Genomic DNA, 21,371 nt, shown 5'->3' on the forward strand with positions numbered 1-21,371 from the left:
CAGGGGTGTAGACTGCAGGAAGAGCCAGGAGGCTTGGCTGGCAGACCAGACGCTGGGGCTGGCAGCCCAGCCTTGCCTTCAGGACAGCAGAGTCATTGTGGTGTCCGGGCTGAGTGTCACTTGCTGCCCTTCCCCTGAGCTGGACCTTGCCACGTTGGTGCCTGGGGCCGGCTCTGAGAGCCTTCCCCAGGTGGCAGGGTCAGCGGGTTGTGAGGGGCAGAAGCAGAGCAGTGCTGTGGCACGGGGGTATTGTATATGCAGGTAACCATCCAGGGACCCACAGGTGACCCTCTCCTCCCGGTCACATTCATGACACCCCAATTTCTGGGCTATGTCTAGCTAGACCTGGGACCAAACCGCTTTGATTCTCCTGAGCAAAATGGTAGTGTTTTTCCATGATCTTTTTGGGGGTGACTATTTTTATTGAGGTCTAATTGACTTATAACATCGTGTAGGTTTAAGGTGTGTACAACGGGACGATTCGATTCGATGGCCTTCTGTATTGCAATAAGATCACCACTGTGGCGTTAGCTAACACCTCTATCGTGTCACGTAATTATCATTTCTTTTTCGTGGTGAGAACATTTAAGGTCCGTGATCATTTTTTTTTAAATTTTTTTTAACGTTTATTTATTTTTGAGACGGAGAGAGACAGAGCATGAACGGGAGAGGGTCAGAGAGAGGGAGACACAGAATCTGAAACAGGCTCCGGGCTCTGAGTGGTCAGCACAGAGCCCGACGCGGGGCTTGAACTCACAGACCGCGAGATCATGACCTGAACTGAAGTTGGCCGCTTAACCGACTGCGCCACCCAGGCGCCCCCGTGATCATTTTTAAAGTACTGCCATTGGGGCGCCTGGGTGGCGCAGTCGGTTAAGCGTCCGACTTCAGCCAGGTCACGATCTCATGGTCCGTGAGTTCGAGCCCCGCATTAGGCTCTGGGCTGATGGCTCGGAGCCTGGAGCCTGCTTCCGATTCTGTGTCTCCCTCTCTCTCTGCCCCTCTCCCATTCATGCTCTGTCTCTCTCTGTCCCAAAAATAAATAAAAAACGTTGAAAAAAAAAATAAAGTACTGCCATGGACACCTTGGTTTTTGTCTCATACCTTCTTGACCTTCTCCGAAATGGTAGATGTGTAATGCCGGAGGTTGAAGGACATTTTAGGATGACTTATGTGCATGGTTTCCCACCTAAAGAGGTGGTGCCCAGGGTGCAACGGCCCCTGGAGAGACCTCAAGGTCTCTCTGCTTTGATCAGAACGGATTTTTTTTTTTTTTTTTATCCATTACAAGAAGTTGCTTGAAAAACAAATTTGGCTATAAAATTTGAAAATCACTGATCTGGGATGCCTGGGTGGCTCAGTCAGTTCAGCGTCCAACTTCAGCTCAGGTCATGATGTCACAGCTTGTGACTTCGAGCCCCACGTCAGGCTCTATGCTAACAGCTCAGAGCCTGGAGCCTGCTTCGGATTCTGTGTCTCCCTCTCTCTCTGTGTTTCTCTCTCTCAGTCTCTCCCTTTCTTTCTACCCCTCCCCTGCTCATGCTCTGTCTCTCTCTGTCTCAAAAATAAATAAACATTTAAAAAATTAAAAAAAAAACCACCGATCTTACTAATATTGACAGTAGCTATTGAGTGCTTAATTTGTTTCAGGCGCTGTGCTAGGCCCTCTCCTTGTCTTGACTGATTTAATGCTTGTATCGAGCTCTGAGGTCTGTACAACACTGCTTTCCTGTCTTGTAGGCATATACTGTGAGTCACAAATGTAATTTAAAAATTTCTGGTAGCCCCATTAAAAAAAGTGAAAAGAAACAGTATTACACCAATCATAATGATATATTTTATTTAACCAAATATATCTAAAATATAATTTCTACATGTAATCAATATACGTCTCAACAGAATCTTTCCTATTCTCATGTGTATTTCGCACAGCACATCTCAGTTCAGAACAGCCACATTTTAATTTATTTCCTTATTTATTTTTTTTTTAATTTTTTTTTCAACGTTTATTTATTTTTGGGACAGAGAGAGACAGAGCATGAATGGGGGAGGGGCAGAGAGAGAGGGAGACACAGAATCGGAAACAGGCTCCAGGCTCGGAGCCATCAGCCCAGAGCCTGACACGGGGCTCGAACTCACGGACCGCAAGATCGTGACCTGGCTGAAGTCGGACTCTTAACCAACTGCGCCACCCAGGCGCCCCTATTTCCTTATTTTTAATGTTTATTCCTCTTTGAGGGACAGAGAGAGAGCATGAGCAGGGGAGGGGCAGAGAGAGAGGGAGACACAGAATCTGAAACAGGCATCAGGCTCTGAGCTGTCAGCACAGAACCTGGTGCGGGGCTTGAACTCACAGACCACGAGATCATGACCTGAGCTGAAGTTAGAAGCTTAACCGACTGAGCCACCCAGGCCCCCTCAGGACAGCCACATTTGAAGGGAATGCTTACATACATGTGGCTAGTGGCTACTGCACTGAGCAGAGCAGGGCTAGGAGAGGTTCTGTCACCAGATCACCACAGTAAGTTTCGTTATTGCCTCACAGAAGTTCTACTTTCTTAGCAACTGTCACATGTACAAAACAGTGTTATCAGTTCTAGTGTCCATGATATACATCGCATCCCCAGGACATACTTATCTTATAACTGGAAGTTTGTACCTTTGACCACCTTCACACATTTCTTCTATCTTTGGCAACCACCGATCTGTTCTCTGTTTCTTTTCTTTCTTTTCTTTTTTTTTTAGGTTTTACATAGAAGTGAGATCATATGGTTTTTGTCTTTCTCTGTCTGGCTTATTTCACTTAGCACAATGCCCTGGAGTTCCATTCATGTTGTTGCAAGTGGCATGATTTCCTTCTCTCCTATGGCTGAGTGATATTCCAGTGTGTGTGTGTGTGTGTGTGTGTGTGTGTATGCACACACACCACCTCTTCTTTATCCATTCATCTGTCAGTGGACACTAGGTTATTTCATGTCTTGGCTATTGTGAATAATGCTGCAGTGAGGATGGGGGTGACATGATTGGATCAAATGATAATTCTATTAATTTTTTGAGGCCCCCCCATGCTGTTTTCCACATTGGCTGCACCATTTTGCATTCCCACCAACAGTGCTCGAGTGTTCCCTTTCCTCCACATCCTCACCAACATTCGTAATCGCTTATCTTTTTGATGATGGCCAAGCTAACAGGTGTAAGGTGATATCTCATTGTGCTTTTGATTTGCATTTCTCTGGTGATGAGTGATGTTGCACACCTTTCACATACCTGTTGGTCATTTGTATGTCTTCTTTGGACAAATGGTCAGTTCTTCCGTCTGTTTTTTAATCGGATTGTTTTTTTTTGGCTACTGAATTTGTATGAGTTCTTTATGTATGTTGGATATTAGTCCCTTTTCAGATATATGATTTACAAATATTCCTTCCCATTTTGTATGTTGCCTTTTCATTTTGTGGATGGTTTCCTTTGCTATTCAGTGTACTTCTTTTTGTTTAATTAGTTAATTTATTAGTTCAGAGAGAGAGAGAGAGAGAGCGCACACAGAGGAGAGGGACAAAGGGATGAAGAGAGAGGACCCCACCACTACAACATGGCAGCAGGAGGCAAATGTCTAGGTTCTCCAGGAGCCTCACTGAAGGCTCGGAAACCCCTGGCCTAATACACTGACTTTTTCACGCTCTCCTTGTTTTTCTTACTCATGCAGCAATTCTGTGCACACGGGCTGAGACCAACAGACCCTGGGCTTCTGTGATGACACAGTAAACCCCAACACTGGAGCTTCCCAGAGTTACTGATTGTGTAAAGAACACTTTGGGGGGTGGGAAGGATGTTCTACTTAAGGCAACAGCCTTTGAGTCCATTTTCACCTCTGAACTCCCGCTGCCCTTACCCGTGTACCTCTGATCAGCAGCGGTTGCTTTACAGCTTAGTCATACCTAACCATTTACTGAGTTCTGACCACACACCTGATTTTATTTCATTCAGTTTTCATGGCAAGTCTGTTTGGTGGATACTATAACAGAGCTCATTTTATGTATGGCAAATTGAAGCTTAGAAAGGATAAACAGCTAGGGTCACACAACTCTTCAACGGTAAATACTCTTATAAGCTACCTAGCAGGGGCTGAGATGAAAACGAAACGCCAGTGAAACAGCTTCTACCCACCGGAAGCATCATGCAGCAGAGGGACTGCGGGGCTGGGCCCTTGCCATATAGAGTAATAGGTGGGGGAAGCTTCTGGTCATTTTGAGGGCTTCAGCACCGAAGCGGGACAGTCAATACCCATTGGTTTGTCATTCACTAATTCATGCATCTAGTCTTTGGGCATCAACTCTTTGAGTTGATCAGGCAATAGGCATATCAAACCGAATGCGGGGTTGTCCCCAGCATCAAGAATCTGTATTCTAATCAGGGAAATTGGCACCTCCATAGATATTTAGAACATCCCATGTTAGATTTAATGATGGAGGATCCTATGGTAGGAAATAAGAGGGGAGAGTTATCGGGGAAGGCTTCTTGGAGGAGTTGAGACCGGAATTAAGTTTTTAGGGATGAGTTGGATTTAATTAGGTTGTGGAAGAAGGAACAGTGCGGCGGGGGCAGGATAACCCGAAAAATGGCACAGAGGGGAGAGACAGGTTGATGTGTATGTGGAACTAAAAGTGGTGGCCTTGTTGGAAGATCAAGGATGAACCAGGCGGCAGTGGGAGGCAGGCTGGGAGGGAGGCAGGGCCCAGTCAAGGAGAGCCTTTTGTGCCATTCCCGGACTGTGTGCTATAGGGAATAGGGAGTCATCGAGGCCACCATCGGGGGAGTGAGGTGGCCAGCTTTATGGTGGCTGTGCTGCTGAGGGTGGATTTGACAGGGTAGAGGCCAGTCAAGGAGAGAGCAGATACGAAGCCCTAGGGAAACATGATAAGGACCTGAAGCAGGGCCGGGGCTAGTGGTGAATGTGAGGAGTGCATGACTTGAGCAAGCTGGAAGTGGTAAAGTCAGGGGCACACGGTGATCTCACAAAGAGCTGAGAGAGGAGAGAGGGGGCAGACCAGAACTTCTGGGGTGTTCCCAGCTGAGACTGTGGGCATGGAAGGAGGAAGTGCTGGTTTCGGGGATGTTGTGACTTCAGTGTGGAGGTGTGGAGTTTGTGTGCGGGGCCCGCGTTGCTTGGTTTCTAGGCACTTGCTCCCTACTGTGCCCTCGGTGCCATGCAGCTACTGTTTACCTGTGAGCCTTGGGGACGGCTTCTCACTCTCTGAGCACTAACCTCCGCATACGGGGGTTCTCTGCTGTGGTCTGCAGCAGTAAGGATGGGAGACAGTGTAAACTTTTCTCAGAGAGAAGGGTTCTTTTAGATGGATTGGGATAGGAATGAAAATAGATCCCCCATTGGAAGGAAATATGGACACCATGGCATAACTCTTTTGGGGTCTCCCCCCTTAACCAAGAGGGGGGCCTTAAGCTCCCCTCTTTATCTGGTTGACTCCATTCATCCTTTGCGTTCTGGCTCAGGTGTCCCTCTCCCTGGGAAGCCCCTCCTGGCCTCCCTGCCTAGAGCGATTTTCCCAAGGGAGCATATTTATAGCGCTGTCAACCTATCCTCTGTATCTCAATCCATTTGTAATTTTACTTTGTGACATTAAAAAAAATGTTTTATTTATTTTTGAGGGAGAGAGTGTGAGAGTGTGAGCGAGCGAGGGGCAGAGACAGAGGGAGACAGAGGATCAAAAGCAGGCTCTGCCCTGAGAATGTAGAGCCTGACTCAAGGGCTCGAACTCATGAACTGTGAGACCATGACCTGAGCCAAAATCAAGAGTCGGACGCTCAACCGACTGAGCCACCCAGGCACCCCTTTACTTTGTGAGATTTTGATGAAGCCTATTAAACTGTAGATTGTAAGCCCTATGAAGGCAGGGGCTATGCCAATGTTTGCTCACCATTGTATCCCCAGTACCTTCTGACACTTAGTAGGTGCTCTGCCAGGAAGGCAGCTGGGCAGTAGGGGTCTCTGTCAAGGTCCTGGCAGAAAACAGGTGGCACTCTTTAAAAAGGAGCTGAAGCATCTAACGAAGAGGCTCTTTACAAGGAGAGAAAGCGTTAAGGGACCAGTCCAGGGACTCATCACAGTGGAGGCTGTTACTATGTGGGCGGGATCAAAATAGGTCCCCCAAGAAGATATTTTGAAGTCCTAACCCCCAGTTTCTGTGAACATGATCTTATTTTGAAATAGAGTCTTTGCAGATATAACCAAGTTAAGATAAGGTCAGTTTGGGTGGGCCCTCATCCCATGTGACTGGTATCCTTCGAAGAGGGGACACAGACAGAGACACATGAGGAGAAGACGGCCATGTGATGATGGAGACGGAATGGGAGGGATGCACCTGTAAGCCAAGGAATGCCAGGATTGTGGGCCATGATCCGGAGCTAGAAGGGGCAAGGAAGGATCCTCCCCTACGTGTTTCAGGGGGAGCGTGGCCTTGCCAACACCTTGATGTCAGACTTTCTAGCCTCCAGAACTGGGAGACGATACACTTCTGTTGTTTTCAACCATCCAATATGTGTCGCTTTGTCACAGCAGCCACGCGACTCTCCTACACCCTCCCTCCACCTGGGGGACAAAGGAAGGAAATAAACTGTTTGAAATGAGCTTTAGCAGAGAGGCCACCTGCCAAGAGCTGGGGCCCAGGTGAAAGAATACAACCACTGCCAACTACGGTCCAGCAGGGAACAGGGGAATACACGCCTTGACCTCTCTCCTCTCCCCCTTCCTAATTTCCCTCTCCTGCTTCCATTAGTCTAACTCATCTGACAGCCAGAGGGCAAGGGAGTGGGGCGATGGGGTCTGTAGGTGTCAGCCTCCTGGGCACACGGCAGAGTGGCCAAGGGGGAGAGTGATGCGAAGGCCGGGAGAATAGATCCCATCCTGTAAGTAAGTAAAATGAATGGGAGCAGGACAGAGGCAGAACTCCAAGATCGTTCCCGTTTCTAGTTTGGGAACGGACAATTTTATGGCACTGCTCCGTTTCTATCATGCGGAGAAAAGAGAGGAGACCTAGGTTTTAAGAGTTGGGACTTTTGTGTCTGGCTTCAAGCCCTGCCCCCTGGCTCAACACCCAGGTTCTGAGTCTTATGAAGCCTCCCTCTCTGCGTGGCCAGCCGGCACCTTTAGGCTGGATTCTATTTTAAGGCTGTAAGTGAGGTAATTTGGTGTGACAACAGAAACACAGCTGTAATTATGAAGGGGCAGCCTCTAAAGCAGAAAAATCACCGGCCCTGAAGAGTTGCCAACACAAATGACTCAGTAGTACGTGCACGTTTGTGCCAGGCCGGGCCAGGACACCCCCCGGCAGCACAGAGGTCCCCTGCACACAGAGTAAAAGGAACATTCGGGTGATTCAGCTCCTGTGGTGACGTAAGGCCTCCACATCCAGGCGTTGGCAGCTCTACGGGCCCGGGCAGTCATTTGGAGGAGTAAAGGTGAGGCCCACCAATTGATGGGCCAGTTGAACAAAATGGGCCGGATCTCTCCTCTGGTGGACATGCCATCAGGCTCAGGCTGGGCAGCAAAGCCCCGGAAGCTGGGTTTACATGTCACCACAGCATCTGAAATGCGATCAGTTCAGCCGCCTGGCTTCCGCGTAGACGACGTGACCGCGTGGTCTCCATTGTAAGTGCAGGTGCCATGTCTGGGGAGGCCAGAGAGTGGAGAGACTGTGTTTTTGTTTGACTTGTCCAGCCTGGGATCTTTGTGTTTCTCAGATTAAAAATAACCAGTTAGACCCTTTGCTTCTAGCGTGTGTGTGTGTGTGCATGTGTGTGTGTGTGTGTGTGTGTGTGTGTGTGTGTATGTGTGTGTGAGGGAGGGAGCTAAAACAGGGACATAGCATGCATTCAGATTTCACTGGAACAGATTCTAGACATTCCTATCCATCCCTTAGGCTTCCTAACTCTATTCGTGATGCTACTAGTCCCTCTCAGAATTGACCCAGTTGTCTTTATATGACAAACAGGTGTCCACCCCTGCAAGCCACTGTGGAGAAAACATCAGTGGTGGCACTGTCCTCTGAGAGGTTCCAACTTTTTTTGTTCTTTAGCGAAAGCAACTGCCAAACAGGATCCCCCAAAGCAAGTTACCAGGGAGTCTGAGATAGGCAGATAGGTAGACAGACAGATGGACTGATGGCCCCATCCAATCCAGTGCTCCTGGGGTTGCCTCGCCTGGGGAAGCAGCTGAAGGAGTCTTTGCGGGAGGGGCTCAGATCTTCAGTATGGTTTTCTTCTTCTTCTTCTTCTTCTTCTTCTTCTTCTTCTTCTTCTTCTTCTTCTTTTCAATTTTATTGAGAAATTATTGACAGACATCCCTGTAAAAATTTAAGGCATACAGCATGATGGTTTGATTTGCACATGTTGGGAAATGATGACCACAGTAGCTTCGGCTAGCGTCCATCTTCTCGTAGAGGTAGAATAAAAAGAAAAGAAATTCTCCACATGAGGAGAACTCTCAGGACCGACTGGTCGGGACACCGCTGTCCTCAGCAGTGTTAGCTGTAGTCCCCACACTGTACGACGTGTCCTTAGGACTTACTTACTTATCTGATAACTGGAATTTTGTATCGTTTGACTGCCTTCCTCCAATTCCCCTCCCCCTGGTATAGTTTTCTTGACTGAGCACAGTCCAGAGAGATCCCTGCTGTGGCTTCCAGAAGGCACTCTGCTTATGGTGACTACATACCCCGGGGAAGTAAAACTCCTCTCCAGCCCTCAGCCCCTCACTGCTGTTGGCACGGCCGGTGAGGGCTAAATACCGTTTGATCCCTCCTCAAGACTTCTCATTTCCTTTGCATTTTGTCCTCCAATGCCCTACCTACATACTAATAAGAACCTGGATATTTTTGGATATTTAAAGGCAAAGGAGCAAGGGCCTTAGAAAATATCAGCTGGATTTCTAGTTACTACCAACTAGGGGATGTTGGTTGAGTCATGCTATTTGCACTGCAAACTATAAAGAGGGGTGTCTCAGTTACACAAAAAAGTATAAGTCACACTTGCTCAAAGAATTATGACCTAGGGGTGCCTGGGTGGTGCAGCCGGTTAAACGTCTGACTTGCGCTCAGGTCATGATCTCGTGGTTCGTGAGTTCAAGCCCCATATCAGGCTCTGTGGTGACAGCTCAGAGCCCGGAGCCTGCTTCGGATTCTGTGTCTCCCTTTCTCCCTCCCTGGCTTGTGTGCGCCCATGCCCCCGCCCCCTCCTCTCCAAAATAAATAAACATTAAAAAAAATGAAAAAGAAAAAAAGAGTTATGACCTAGAAGGCAAGACATTTAATTAGAAAAAAACTTATAGTCAAGGCAATATCTGCGAAGAGCAGTGGGTATTAAATGTGTGACACAGCCCTGCAGTATGTTAATCCACTGGGATGTTGGGAATGTTTGTTACAGGAGTTAGGCCTACCCTGACTAATATTCTGTGTGTGTGTGTGTGTGTGTGTTGGGGAAGGTGGGAGTGTCAGAGAGGTGGAGGTGGTGGTTGGGTGATTCCAGAAGGAATTTCTCAGAATGGAAAGTTCACTGGGGTGGGCGTCTTGGCTGTTCTCCGGCTAGGATTCCATAGAAGGCGAAGACATTGCCGAGACTTTATAAAGGAGGAAGTGATAGGCGTCCCTGCAAGTTAAATCCCACCTCTTGCCCTGAATTCTCGCCTTACAGGGATTTGATGAATGGATGTGAAAATATGCTCCGAAGCTGTCACTTAACAGTAAATGGCGGGTCGGCTCTGCTCGGAGCCAGTGGGTGGCTGGGCTGGGAATGGGGAGGAACAGCCAGGGAGGCGTTGGACGTCCGTGATCCCAGCAGGCTTGGGGAAGAGAGGCTAGTTATGCAGGGAATTTCCTGCCTGTGCAACCCCTAATGCCAATAACCACAGCTTAGCAAATTTACCTCCTGGCCGCTTTTGGTAAAACTTCAAAACAGTGCCTTAGAAGCTCTTTCAGGTTTGTCCTTAAAATCCAAGTCCAGTCCATGGCGGGTTACGTTCTGAATCAAATTTTGGTAAATAACTGCCAGCTAGTTGATTTTCATCAGCGATCAAGGGGGAAGAAACTTTCCTTTTTCTTTTCCCTCTTAATGCAGAAATGCTGGGGAAAGCATTTGTTCGGGAAAGAAGAGAGGGGTGGAGGCTAGGGGAGAAGTTGGAAACATATCTTGGTTTTCGGATGGCATTGTCAGGGCTAGGGGGCACCAGGGGCTGGGCCGGGGCAGTCAGGCGCTCCTTATACATGGGGTTGTCATTTTAAGAGAAGGCTGAGAGCAGCTTTGGGAAAGGACCGAGGAGTCAAGGAACCGACAAGCCCCACCTGGGCCTGCTGTGTGGATAAATGAGAGCGATGAGCACACGGACCTCCTCTTGTTCAAGGACCCAGGCAACAGTTTCACTCCCTATCTTGGAAAAGCAGAGTGGGGAGCATGTGCGTGGGAGGGTGTACGTCTCGATTCGAAGGCACTGGGAAAACAGCAGGACGTGAGGTCAGCCAGTGCACGTAAGGTATTCCCGGGGTGACCTTATGGGGTGACCTGAGGAACAAAGAGTGTCTGAACGGGGCGCCTAGGAATCTGAGTGGCTTGGGTAGAGGCCATTTTGTTGCAACATCTACACTTGGTTGTCCCCTTCCCTTTACTCGTGACCCTGTGCAGTAGAGATCAGTAGAGAGATGGGACTAATTAGGAAAAGGGAGAGGAGAGGAGAAGTCTGTAAGAAAGGAGAGATCAAGGGCCAAGCTAGGAGGGATGAGAGGAGACCAGGAGGGAATGGGGTGAATTTGCGTCCCCCCAACTGCTCTGCCCATCGTATATCCCGTGTGAGGAGGCTACATGGGTGAAGGGAGGCCATCATTGGTGGAAACCCGTGCCCACAGGGGGCACGGCAGTAATAATTTAGACAATTAGGGCTTCCAGTCTTCGCGGTTCAGTAACTATGTGTTGACTAAATCTTCAGGCAAAGTGATTATTTTGTGTTTTTTTAACATGTGTATCCAAGTGACTCTTCTCAGTCTTTTGTATGCATGTCCAGGAGGAGTATAAAAGTCCCTGCCTGTGGCTGAATGGATGCCCGACTGCATGATGGGCTTTGTGCACTGCAGTTAGACCTTCAAGGTGTACTATGGGTGTGTTAGACAAAACAAGAATCAGAAAGAATAAGAAGGAGTGTTAGGAATTCGTTCAAGGTTCTGTCTGTTGGAAGTGCTTTGGAGACCTGGTTAGTGGTCCCCCACGGGCGGTAGTCCTTCCTTTCTCAAGGGAGATCAGTCGTTTTCCCACGCAGCGCAGAGAAGTTGGCTGAAGCGGATACATTTATTTACATCTCACGGTGCCCGCTGGCCGCCTTCAAGTTGCTCCCAGTGGGGAGAACAGGAGAGCATCTTTCCTCTGAGACTAGGAGTCATCTGCTGAAGCGAAATGGGTGTGTTTCTTGTACCACAATAAGATCTCCAGTCTTTGCTGGTGAACCCGTAGGTACAGAGTCGCATCCTTGCGTATGAGGAAACACCCACTTTTGCCCTGCGATTTCAGAGGTCATTGTCATAACCCTGTGAAGTAGGTGCTTGGCAGCAGCTTTTAGAGAAGAGGTTGAGTTAGAGGGTTTTATGGTTGAAAGGACTTTAGGTCATCGAGTACTTCTGTCTCTCTCATCTTGCTGTGACCTGTGGAGGGTGACTGTCCTTAAAGTTCATTTGAATAGAGAATTGAAATAGGCACCTGAAGCCATTTGCTTAAAAAAAAAAAAAAAATCAAATGAACATAATAACCCCAAACTAAAACCATTGCAAGTATCCATTAATAAGAGAGTGGATAGGTGTGCCTGGGCGGCTCAGTCGGCTGAGTGTCCGACTTTGGCTCAGGTCATGATCTCACGGTTCGTGAGTTCGAGCCCCGCGTCGGGCTTGAGGCTGTCAGCACAGAGCCACTTAAGATCCTCTCTCCCCTTCTCTCTCTGCCCCTCCCCTACTCATTCTCTCTCTCTCTCTCTCTCTCTCTCTGTCTCAAAAACAAATAAAAACCATTAAAAAAAATAAGAGTAGATAAACACAATGTGTTACGTTCATACGGTAGACTATTATCCACCAGTAGGAAAGAACAAATTACTGACACATCACGGGTGAGCCTAAAAAGCATTATATTGAACAAAAGAATATGAGGTTGATATGATATATATGATGTTGAAGAATAGGCAAAGCTATATATACTATGGCACTAGAAGTATAAAAAAGAGGTTACTTCCTGGAGTGAGGGAGGCTATTGCCTGGAACAGGGCAAGAGATAACTTTCTGGAATGGTGGAAATGTTTTATATTTTTATCCAGGGGAAATCTGTGTGTGTGTGTGTGTGTGTGTGTGTGTGTGTGTGTGAGAGAGAGAGAGAGAGAGAGAGAGAGAGAGAGGAATGATTGAGCTGTATACTTAGGGTCTGCACATTTTACCAAATGTAAATTGTACCAGAAAAAAACCAAACCAGACCAAAAAACAAGCCTCAAAACCAAAACCCAAGCAATGAACACATACGGAACGGGAACTATGCAGTTAACCGACTTAGAGACGTGTATTGGTGGTATGTTCATGAAGCCGATCTAATAGTAAGCAACCCTAATAGAAGTCCTGTGCCTAGCATTTTAAGTAACTTGGGCACATCACTTAACGTCTCTGAAGTGTACTTTTTCCCCCATCACTTATTCATTCCACGCGGAATCGGCCACGTCAGATGGCACCGGTCTCGCAGTGGAGAGGACACACAGGCTCCAAATACAGACCTTGCTGTTACTCTGCCAGCACAGTGAGCCCAGAAACACAGAAAGAAACGGAGCTGCCAATGCCTGCCCTGCCCTGTCTCCCTTTTCCTGCCTTCCTGCTGCAGCCAGCGGCATACTGAAAAGGCCTTATGTTCAGGCCCAGACGGGAGCTTCTTCCCCTCGTCCGGGGCCTGCTGTCCCTGTGCTCCCGCCCGCTGGCCCTGAAGTGGTCTTTCTGTTTGGTGAAGGAGTTTGAAGCCAGAGAGAGAGAGAGAGAGAGAGAGAGAGAGAGAGAGAGAGAGAAGAGAGAAAAATAGAGAGGAGACAGAGAAAGAGAGAGAGAGAAGAAAGAGAAAAGAGAGGAGACAGAAAGAGAGAGAAGAGAGAGAGAGGAAACAGAGAGAAAGAGAGAGTGAGTATCTGAGGGCACTGGACTCACACCCAGCCCCGGTCCCTAAAATATGTGGCCAAGAATCCAAGTCTTACTTCCCCTCAGGGAGACAAATGATAGAGATCCTCCTTGGGGCTGTTCCAAAGAGTATATAGAGATACCAACCCCTCCCCAGCCCAGCCCCTACCCCAGGCCACAGAGCTGGTCCTGAGCAGGGTCCTTTTATCCTTTCATTGCCACGGAGCCTCCAAGAGGGAGAGAAGGGGACCGTAGGCTTTGGGCCGAGGCACCCAAGCAGCATCCGGGTAATTTTCCATCTTGCTTCCTTTACTCACTCATTGCCTCCTGATACAGGGAGGCAGACGAGTTATGTGGCCCTTGTATGCCGATGGCAAAACAGGCTCGGAAGGTGGAGGTGTCCTAACCGGAGGTCCTTGGCAAGAGGTTACACCTGCCTTCCCTGATTGAGCCTCAGGATCAACCCAGGAGACAAGCTTATCTCTTTGACCTGGGTGGAGTAAACAGGCCGTGGCCAAGGCATTCTCCTAACCGGGGCAGGGCTCAGTAGAAGCACAGATGTTGGCCCAGTAACACCATAGATCCTTAGACAGGCAGGGACTGGAGATCAGAGACTCCAACTCTATTCCATAGACCAGGAAACTGAAGCCAAGATGGCCAGTAACTTGCTGAGGGACAAAAGCCAGTCAACGACAGAGCCAGGGAAAGAGCACGAGTGGCCGTGTGAACTCAAATTCCCGAGTCAACGTGATGGGAATGATCCCACCAGATTCGCTCAGATACATCCGGGCTTCTTAAGCTCAGCAGGATCCCCGTTTTGGGCTGCAGGGTTCCTCGTCGTGGGGCACTGGCCTGTGCATTGGAGGGTGGTGAGGGGTGTCGCTGGTCTCTGCCCACCAGATGCCTGCAGCACCTCTCACCCCAGCTGCTACAACCCAGGATGTACCCACCCCCCCACCTCAGACACTGCCAAATGTCCCCGGGGCTACAGAATCGCCCACGGTCGAGCACTTCCGCCACAGAGAGCCCCATCTTTCAGCTCCGCACACAAGGACGCGCTGTGATGCGCTTATTTGCAGATCTGTCTCATGCATGCGTCTGAGAGTTCTCTGAGGTCACAGACAGGGTCCCATTCACCTTTACATTCTCTGCGTGTGGCATAGGACTTGGCATGGGAGAGATAGGCCGTAAAGCGTTTGAACGACGGAATGGGCAGCTCACGGGGAGACCCTGAAACGTAGACTTTCGCTTGCGGGGTGTCTAGTGTTAGATGAAACCCCAGCCTGGAGGGCAGCCAGAGGATATGACCTTCCTGACCTTCTATCAGAGGGAAGTGGGGGCCTCCTGTTCATCTGCTTTGTCATCTACTGTTCTGGCGGGTTTTTTTTTTTTTTTTTTCCTTGAGTTCCTTTTCTCATGCTCCAGGCATAATTATGCGGCTTCTTCATTCTTACGACACGATGGAATAGATACTCTACCAGAGAGGTTTTTCTCACTGGGGATAAAGCCAGCATTCTGGCATGTTAAGCCTTGAGATTCTCATGTTAACAAAAAAGCCCCCAAATGCTGCCATTTCGCAGCCATGAGAGCCTCGGGGGAATATTTGTTATCGAGTCATATAGTTTTGGCATTGGGAAAATCACAAGTAAACTATAAGGAAAAACCCCTACCACAAAATCCGATCTTCTTGTTTTTCTTCGTCTCAGAAATTTTCATCGGTGTTGGCTTTGGGCAAGTGGGATACTCCTCTGTGTCTGTTTTTCCAAACAATTCCAATGCTTGAGAGGGTAGAGTTCTTTTTTGTAGGGGGAAAAAAAGGGCTTTCGGAAGCCTTATATGAAAGTTACAAAATGTAAGTTCTAGTGAATCTTGAAATTCACTGCAACTTTCTCTTTTATGGTTTGCTTTGGGCAGGAAAAAACCCAGCAGAGACGGAGAGAAAATACAAGTATTTGGTTAGATAGGTCCCGCAGGGGAATTAATTTAACAAGAAGATGGATGGACCTTTCCAAGGACTTTACTGGTCAGTCAGTTCAAATGGACAAACGGATTTCAGTGTGATTAGTGAAAGAGAACACAGTTAAAATAGAGCAAAAGGACCATAAAGGGAATAAAGACATGGCAATGAGGGAGGAATGGGTGGTATTGGGTTATATTACTTTATATATAAATATATTAATGTTTATTAATTTGAGAGAGAGAGAGAGAGAGCATGAGTGGGGAGGGCCAGAGAGAGAGGCACACACAGAATCCGAAGCACTCTCCAGGCTCTGAGCTGTCAGCACAGAGCCCAACGTGAGGCTTGAACCCACGGACCCTGAGATCATGACCTGAGCGGAAGTTGGTCACCCAACCGACTGAGCCACCTACGTGCCCCAGATTGGGTTAAGATTACTTTTAAGGGGAATCTTACCAGGCTGCTCTGCATCAGGGACTACATCATAACGTCCTTGTGTCTGGCCCTCACTGTGTTCGAATTCACATGATTGCTTTTGGGGCATCTGGGTGTCTCAGTTGGTTAAGTGTCCGATTTTGGCTTGGGTCATGATCTCACAGCTCGTGGGTTCGAGCCCTGCGTTGGACTCTGTGCCGACAGCTCGGAGCCTGGAGCCGGCTTCGGATTCGCTGTCTCCCTCGCTCTCTGCCCCTCTCCCGCTCACACTCTGACTCTCTCTCTCTCAAAAATAAACATTAAAAAAAAAAAAAAAAGAATTCACGAGATTGCCTTCAGCCTAAACTTGGGTAGATGCCTGTTTCTCAGGGATGATGACCCTTGTTTATTATTAACTGGTTTCTCTTGGAGCATTGGGAGATCTACCAGGACCAGAAGAGGTCCCACAGAACCAGAAGGCTTGGGGCCCAACTCAGATGAGGACCTCCGAACAGGACCCATGTTCAGGATGGGAGGGTGGAGAAGTGTCACATGTGTCAGGAAAAGTTGGGAGACAGTTTGCCACTGGGGCTTCTGGTAAAGAAGTCACTGGGACAGGAGGTGGACCCCTGGATGGTCTGGGACTGGAGTAGGTCTGGGCAGCACCAGAGGGAGGAAGCCTGGACTTTCTCAGGGGTGGATAGACTTACAGAATTTTGATCAGGAAGGGCTTTAGGCATCTAAATGAACCTCGCAGTTTTTAGATGGGGCAGATGGAGATTGACATAGGCAAGCCAGAGGTCTCCCTCCTAAACTTCACTATCTCTTCTAATATTTATTTATTCTTTTGAAAGAGAGAGAGAGAGAGAGAGAGAGAGAGAGAGAGAGAGAGAGAGAGAGGAGGGAGGGAGAGAGGGGTAGAGAGAAAGGGAGACACAGAATCCAAAGCAGGCTCCAGCCTCTGAGTTGTCAGCACACGGCCTGACATAGAGCTCAAACTCATGGACCCAAGATCATGACCTGAGCCAAAATCAGACGCTTAACTGACTGAGTTACCCAGGCACCCCCGCTTCACTATCTCTTCTAAGGAAGTGGTCCCTGTTTTCTTCTGAGACCATAGAACGTATTTATTCGTTTTTTTAGGTATTCAGCATGACCTCAGGCAAGCGAGTCTGAAGCAGCCAGACATGAAGCATTCCCGGTGAGGTTTATCTCTGACACTGTTCCGTGCCGAACACAGAGCTACATCATTCTACGTGCTTCTGGTGGGGACCCCCATAAATCCTCATCTGCAGCAAAGGAATTCTGTCGCACTTCAGGTGACCAGCCTAGGACCGGGTGGTGGCCAGAGCCATCTGGGGGAGAGGGTACAGGAGACAGGGGTGAGAAGGGAGAGATGATGTGGTTGGTCGCCAGATTTAGCACATCCGAAAAAAATGAATGATTTTTTAGTTTAACTATGTTCCCCAGTGGGGCGCCTGGGTGGCTCAGTCGGTTAGGCGGCCGACTTCGGCTCAGGTCATGATCTCGCGGTCCGTGAGTTCGAGCCCTGCGTCGGGCTCTGTGCTGACAGCTCAGAGCCTGGAGCCTGTTTCGGATTCTGTGTCTCCCTCTCTCTGACCCTCCCCTGTTCATGCTCTGTCTCTCCCTGTCTCAAAAATAAATAAAATGCTAAAAAAAAATTAAAAAAAATATGTTCCCCAATATTGCACGAGATATACACTAAAAATGTATTCAGTGTTCATCTGAAACTCAGATTTAACTAGGCGTCCTGTGTTTTATCTGGCAATCCTTTCTTGAGACTGTTGGCAGCAAGGGAGCCTGAATCCTTGCTGATGGTGGTGAGGTTGGGGGTGTGGCTCTGCCCCTATTTCAGATGAAAAGATGGCCGCCCGGGTCCTCCTTTCTCCTTCCTTCTCTCATCTGCCTGGGCTTTGAGAACAGACAGGAAATCTCATTGCCTTGGAGACGTCCAGGCAGCAAAGGAAGGAGAGAGGAGCTCTCGCAGGTCATTGCTACAGCACATTTCTTTCTCTAGTTCCCTTTTGTCTTGCGCCAGCCAGAGGAACAACACACCCTTCAAGGATTTGAGGACAGAAGGAAATGTGGCTAGATAAAGCTAGCACCCACTGTAGCATGTGTCCTGGGGAGATAATGGCTCTGAACCTGCTAAAAGAAATGGCCGGCTTTGTTCTTGAATAATAACCAGCTGGCAGCTTTGTCCTGTCTTCTCGACAGCTGGGTGAGGAGATTCAGATTTCAGGGGAAAGCAGTGACGTAGGGCTGACCATCGCGGACAGGGGGTGAGGTGGGGTGGTGGGCAATTTACCACACCAGACAACCCCCTATAGGGTGATACAGCCCCTTGCTACAGAGTATTTCCCCATTGCCTGTCATAATGCCCAAAGTTCTACCGTTAAGTCTTAAGACTAATGACCTTCTCTTTTAAAAATGCACATAAGCCTGGGAAGCACAACATATTAAGCCAGTATCCTCTTAGAGTGAATTAGCTCTTTAGAGTGTTTCTAACCCCACGTTTGGCTGAGAGCAGAGTCTTGGGGTTATTGGATCCTAGGGCAGGTAATTCTTGTGAGGACTAAGTGGCAGAGCGGTTGACTCACCGAGAGAGAATATGAAGAAAGCCCAGAAATTAAAGGGTCCAGGCAGTTTCAGGAGAACAGGGGAAGGCAGGGAGAAGGGGGCCGGAGGGGGGTTAGGTGGGGTGAAGCTCCCTGCCTTACCACCGTCTCGGCTGGTGCTCCCATGAGTAGAAGTGTCCCCGGCTTTCCAGACAGATTTGGGTTAAGCATTGCCAAGGTCTGGGCAACTGAATTCCTGTCCTGCTCTACTGCGTCAGTCAGAACAAGTCAGTTCTGCTCAGTTCTCACCCCTCCTGCCAGATGCCAGGAGGACACATGAGAGCCTGGAGAGGAAGGCTCTGCTTGGCCGCAGCAGGGAGAGAACCCACATCCACCAGCTTGAACCTCACAGGGTCTTTTGGTCTCGTGCAGCAGCAAGTTCGGAGTAGCCGGGATGGGCTGGCTTCGTGCTTGAGCATGCCGTCCGGGATATGGACACTCTCCACGGTCCTGCAGCAGAAGAGGGCAAGGGGTAAGGACTTGAAATCAGTGCTAAGTAGGGGCGCCTGGGTGGCGCAGTCGGTTAAGCGTCCGATTTCAGCCAGGTCACGATCTCACGGTCCGTGAGTTCGAGCCCCGCGTCGGGCTCTGGGCTGATGCCTCAGAGCCTGGAGCCTGTTTCCGATTCTGTGTCTCCCTCTCTCTCTGCCCCTCCCCCGTTCATGCTCTGTCTCTCTCTGTCCCAAAAATAAATAAACGTTGAAAAAAAAAATTAAAAAAAAAAAAAAAAGAAATCAGTGCTAAGTAAGCTGCAATGCCCCGGAAGGAAATCACTAGAACATAGGCTAGCACTGGCATTCGGGACCTTTTATCCATTTGAAGAAAAGTCTACCATGCTGATGTTTTGGTTTCCAGCTCTGTTCACCTTGATGAGTGGTTGAATTTTTTAAAAAATGCTTATTTATTTGGGGGGGGTGCAGAGAGAGAGAGAGAGAGAGAGAGAATCCTAAGCAGGCTCCACACTCAGCATGGAGCCCAAAGTGGGGCTCTATCCCACGACAGTGACATCATGACTTGAGCCGAAATCAAGAGCCGGATGCCCAACCGACTGAACCACTCAGGTGTCCCAGTGGTTGAATGTTTTCTTTCCCACCAGGTACTTGACGCTGTTTAGTCTTCACTCATAGCTTCCCCTCCATTTAGGAGGGTCCCAGCCACACTGAGGGGGCCAGTTCCGTGTGTGGATATTGGTGGATTCTCTGGGCACAGGATGATTTTTCCCAAACCCTTCACCCAACACCTTTACAAGAGAGCAGTGGTCAGAATTCTTGCTCGTGCTACACAAAGAATTCTTATCCACAGCTAGTGCGCTTTTCATTTTATTTCAGAAGACTAACGCCCCAGAAGAGGTACAGCGTGTGCCTTGAAGGTCAGAAAGCTCAGACCCGCTGGAGGAACACACGTAATTTTCCATCGAGAATGGCTTGTGCTCTCCTCCTCCCCCCCAGAAGCCCTATCAGTCCCAGAGAGTTCCCTCTGCTCAGGCCTGGCCAGCTGACGGAATAGTTCTAACTCAGATCACAGCAGAATTTGGAGTGTGATAAAGCCAGTTGCAAAACTCCCTCCTCGGATGGATAGACCATCACATAAATGAAGATTAGGGCTTCTAGGGCCAGCGCCTGTACCTGGACTCGAGCCAGCTCTCCTAGAAATGTGTTCTCTAGAATGCGTTCTAAAGAACGTGTAGTGTTTCCCCTCCGTGTGACAAAAGCCGTCTGATCGAGTGACGGTAAGAGCTTTGGGATCAGGAGGCCAGAGTTGAATGGTGCTGTACTTCAGGACTTAGGCTCTCAGAGATTGTTTTCTCCTCTGTGAGGAAGGAATAAAAATCCTGGATTGCCTCTGTCATAGGGAGGCCATGGGTGTGAAAGCATGTTTCCAAAGCTGAGCTTTGGAAGTACAATTCCCTGACTGTGATCACAGTTGTGGGTGGAGAGTGTTGATTTCATAATCAAGGGGCAGCCCATTCGGTTGATTCTGCCCCTACTGTCCCGGCCTTAGACAGTGAGTGATCCCTAAAGCAGTGCCTCGAACACCGCAGCTGCTAATCAAAGTCAAGGCGACATGAATTAACCTCAATAAACCAATGGCAAATGCTCCTCATCTCTACTTTAGCTCACCCCAGGACTTAGGACGCTGGGGTCCAGCCGGGCTGTTCAAAGGGATTGTCCGTTACGGGACATCACACATCGCTGAAGGTGCCCACGAGCAGAGGCTGTAAGGCGGAGTCCCGCTATATAAGCCCCTCCGCATGAAAGGACATGAGAACCCGCTTCCCTGGAAACCCTTCTCGGCTACTAGAAAGTCTCTCTTCATTTTCTGACAAAAAAAAAAAAAAAAAAAAAAGCTAGTATAAAAAATCATTGGTTATCTCCAAAATGATCAAATAAAGGCAGTTTTCCTGGTAAAACCTGTGGATTCTGGTATCCTGTGCGTTGACGTGGGGGACACAAATGGACAGAAAGAACAATGGCTGATATTTACTGAGTCGCTACTATGTTCCAGACACTGCCTGAAACGTTTACACATATTACTGCGTTTAATTCTTACAACAACGCGCTGGGTTGAGTACTCTTACTACACCCACTTTACAGGTGGGGAAACAGGTTCAGGGAGATCAAGGAATGTGCCCGTACAGCCGGGAAGTAGCAGGGCTGGGCCTTAGACCCAGAACTGTCTGATTCCAAAGCTCATGCTCTTAACCACGGTGCAATTATTTGACTCTTTGCCTTGTTCTTCTCCTCAATTTGTAACTTGCAATGGATCCAAGTGAAAATGTATCCCTTGTGCCCTCCTGCCTTCTTTCTTCTATTGGGCAGCCCTGGGTTAAATTCCGTAGTCAGGCTCTGCCACACTGGAGGAGACCAGGGTTTGGTGTTGAGCTCCGTCTGGCCCAGGCAGGCTTTGAAGCTGTACTCAGGCTGGCTCCCTCTCTGGCGATGATTACCGCCCCCCCCCCCCGCACCCCCCACCCCCACCGCCAACACTAAGGGTGCTGAGATGTCCCTGTCAGTCCTTGTGGTGGGCGGGGTCGCAGAGCTGGAAGGGTCAGGGACAGGATGTTCTGCCACCATGGGGCATTCTCTGAAGCTGGGAGGGCTTCTTCCACACCTTGCCAGCACTGCCCCCCAGCCCCAACCCCAGAGGCCGCCCAGAGCAGAGCTGAAGTCTCTCTTC

General features: G+C 48.9%; 1 long non-coding RNA gene across 1 annotated transcript in view; it reads left to right on the forward strand.

Moving 5' to 3' along the window:
* LOC109497630 overlaps window positions 1–21,123 on the forward strand; it is a 51,559-nt gene extending 30,436 nt beyond the window's left edge. Inside the window, exons 9-11 of the long non-coding RNA XR_006594614.1 lie at window positions 16,699–16,874; window positions 18,567–18,666; window positions 19,523–21,123. This is a non-coding gene — a long non-coding RNA (uncharacterized LOC109497630). The remainder of the gene's footprint in view (window positions 1–16,698; window positions 16,875–18,566; window positions 18,667–19,522) is intronic.
* Window positions 21,124–21,371: the final 248 nt, after the last annotated feature.

Source organism: Felis catus, chromosome A2 (genome assembly GCF_018350175.1).
Source record: "Felis catus isolate Fca126 chromosome A2, F.catus_Fca126_mat1.0, whole genome shotgun sequence".
Lineage (NCBI taxonomy): Eukaryota > Metazoa > Chordata > Mammalia > Carnivora > Felidae > Felis > Felis catus.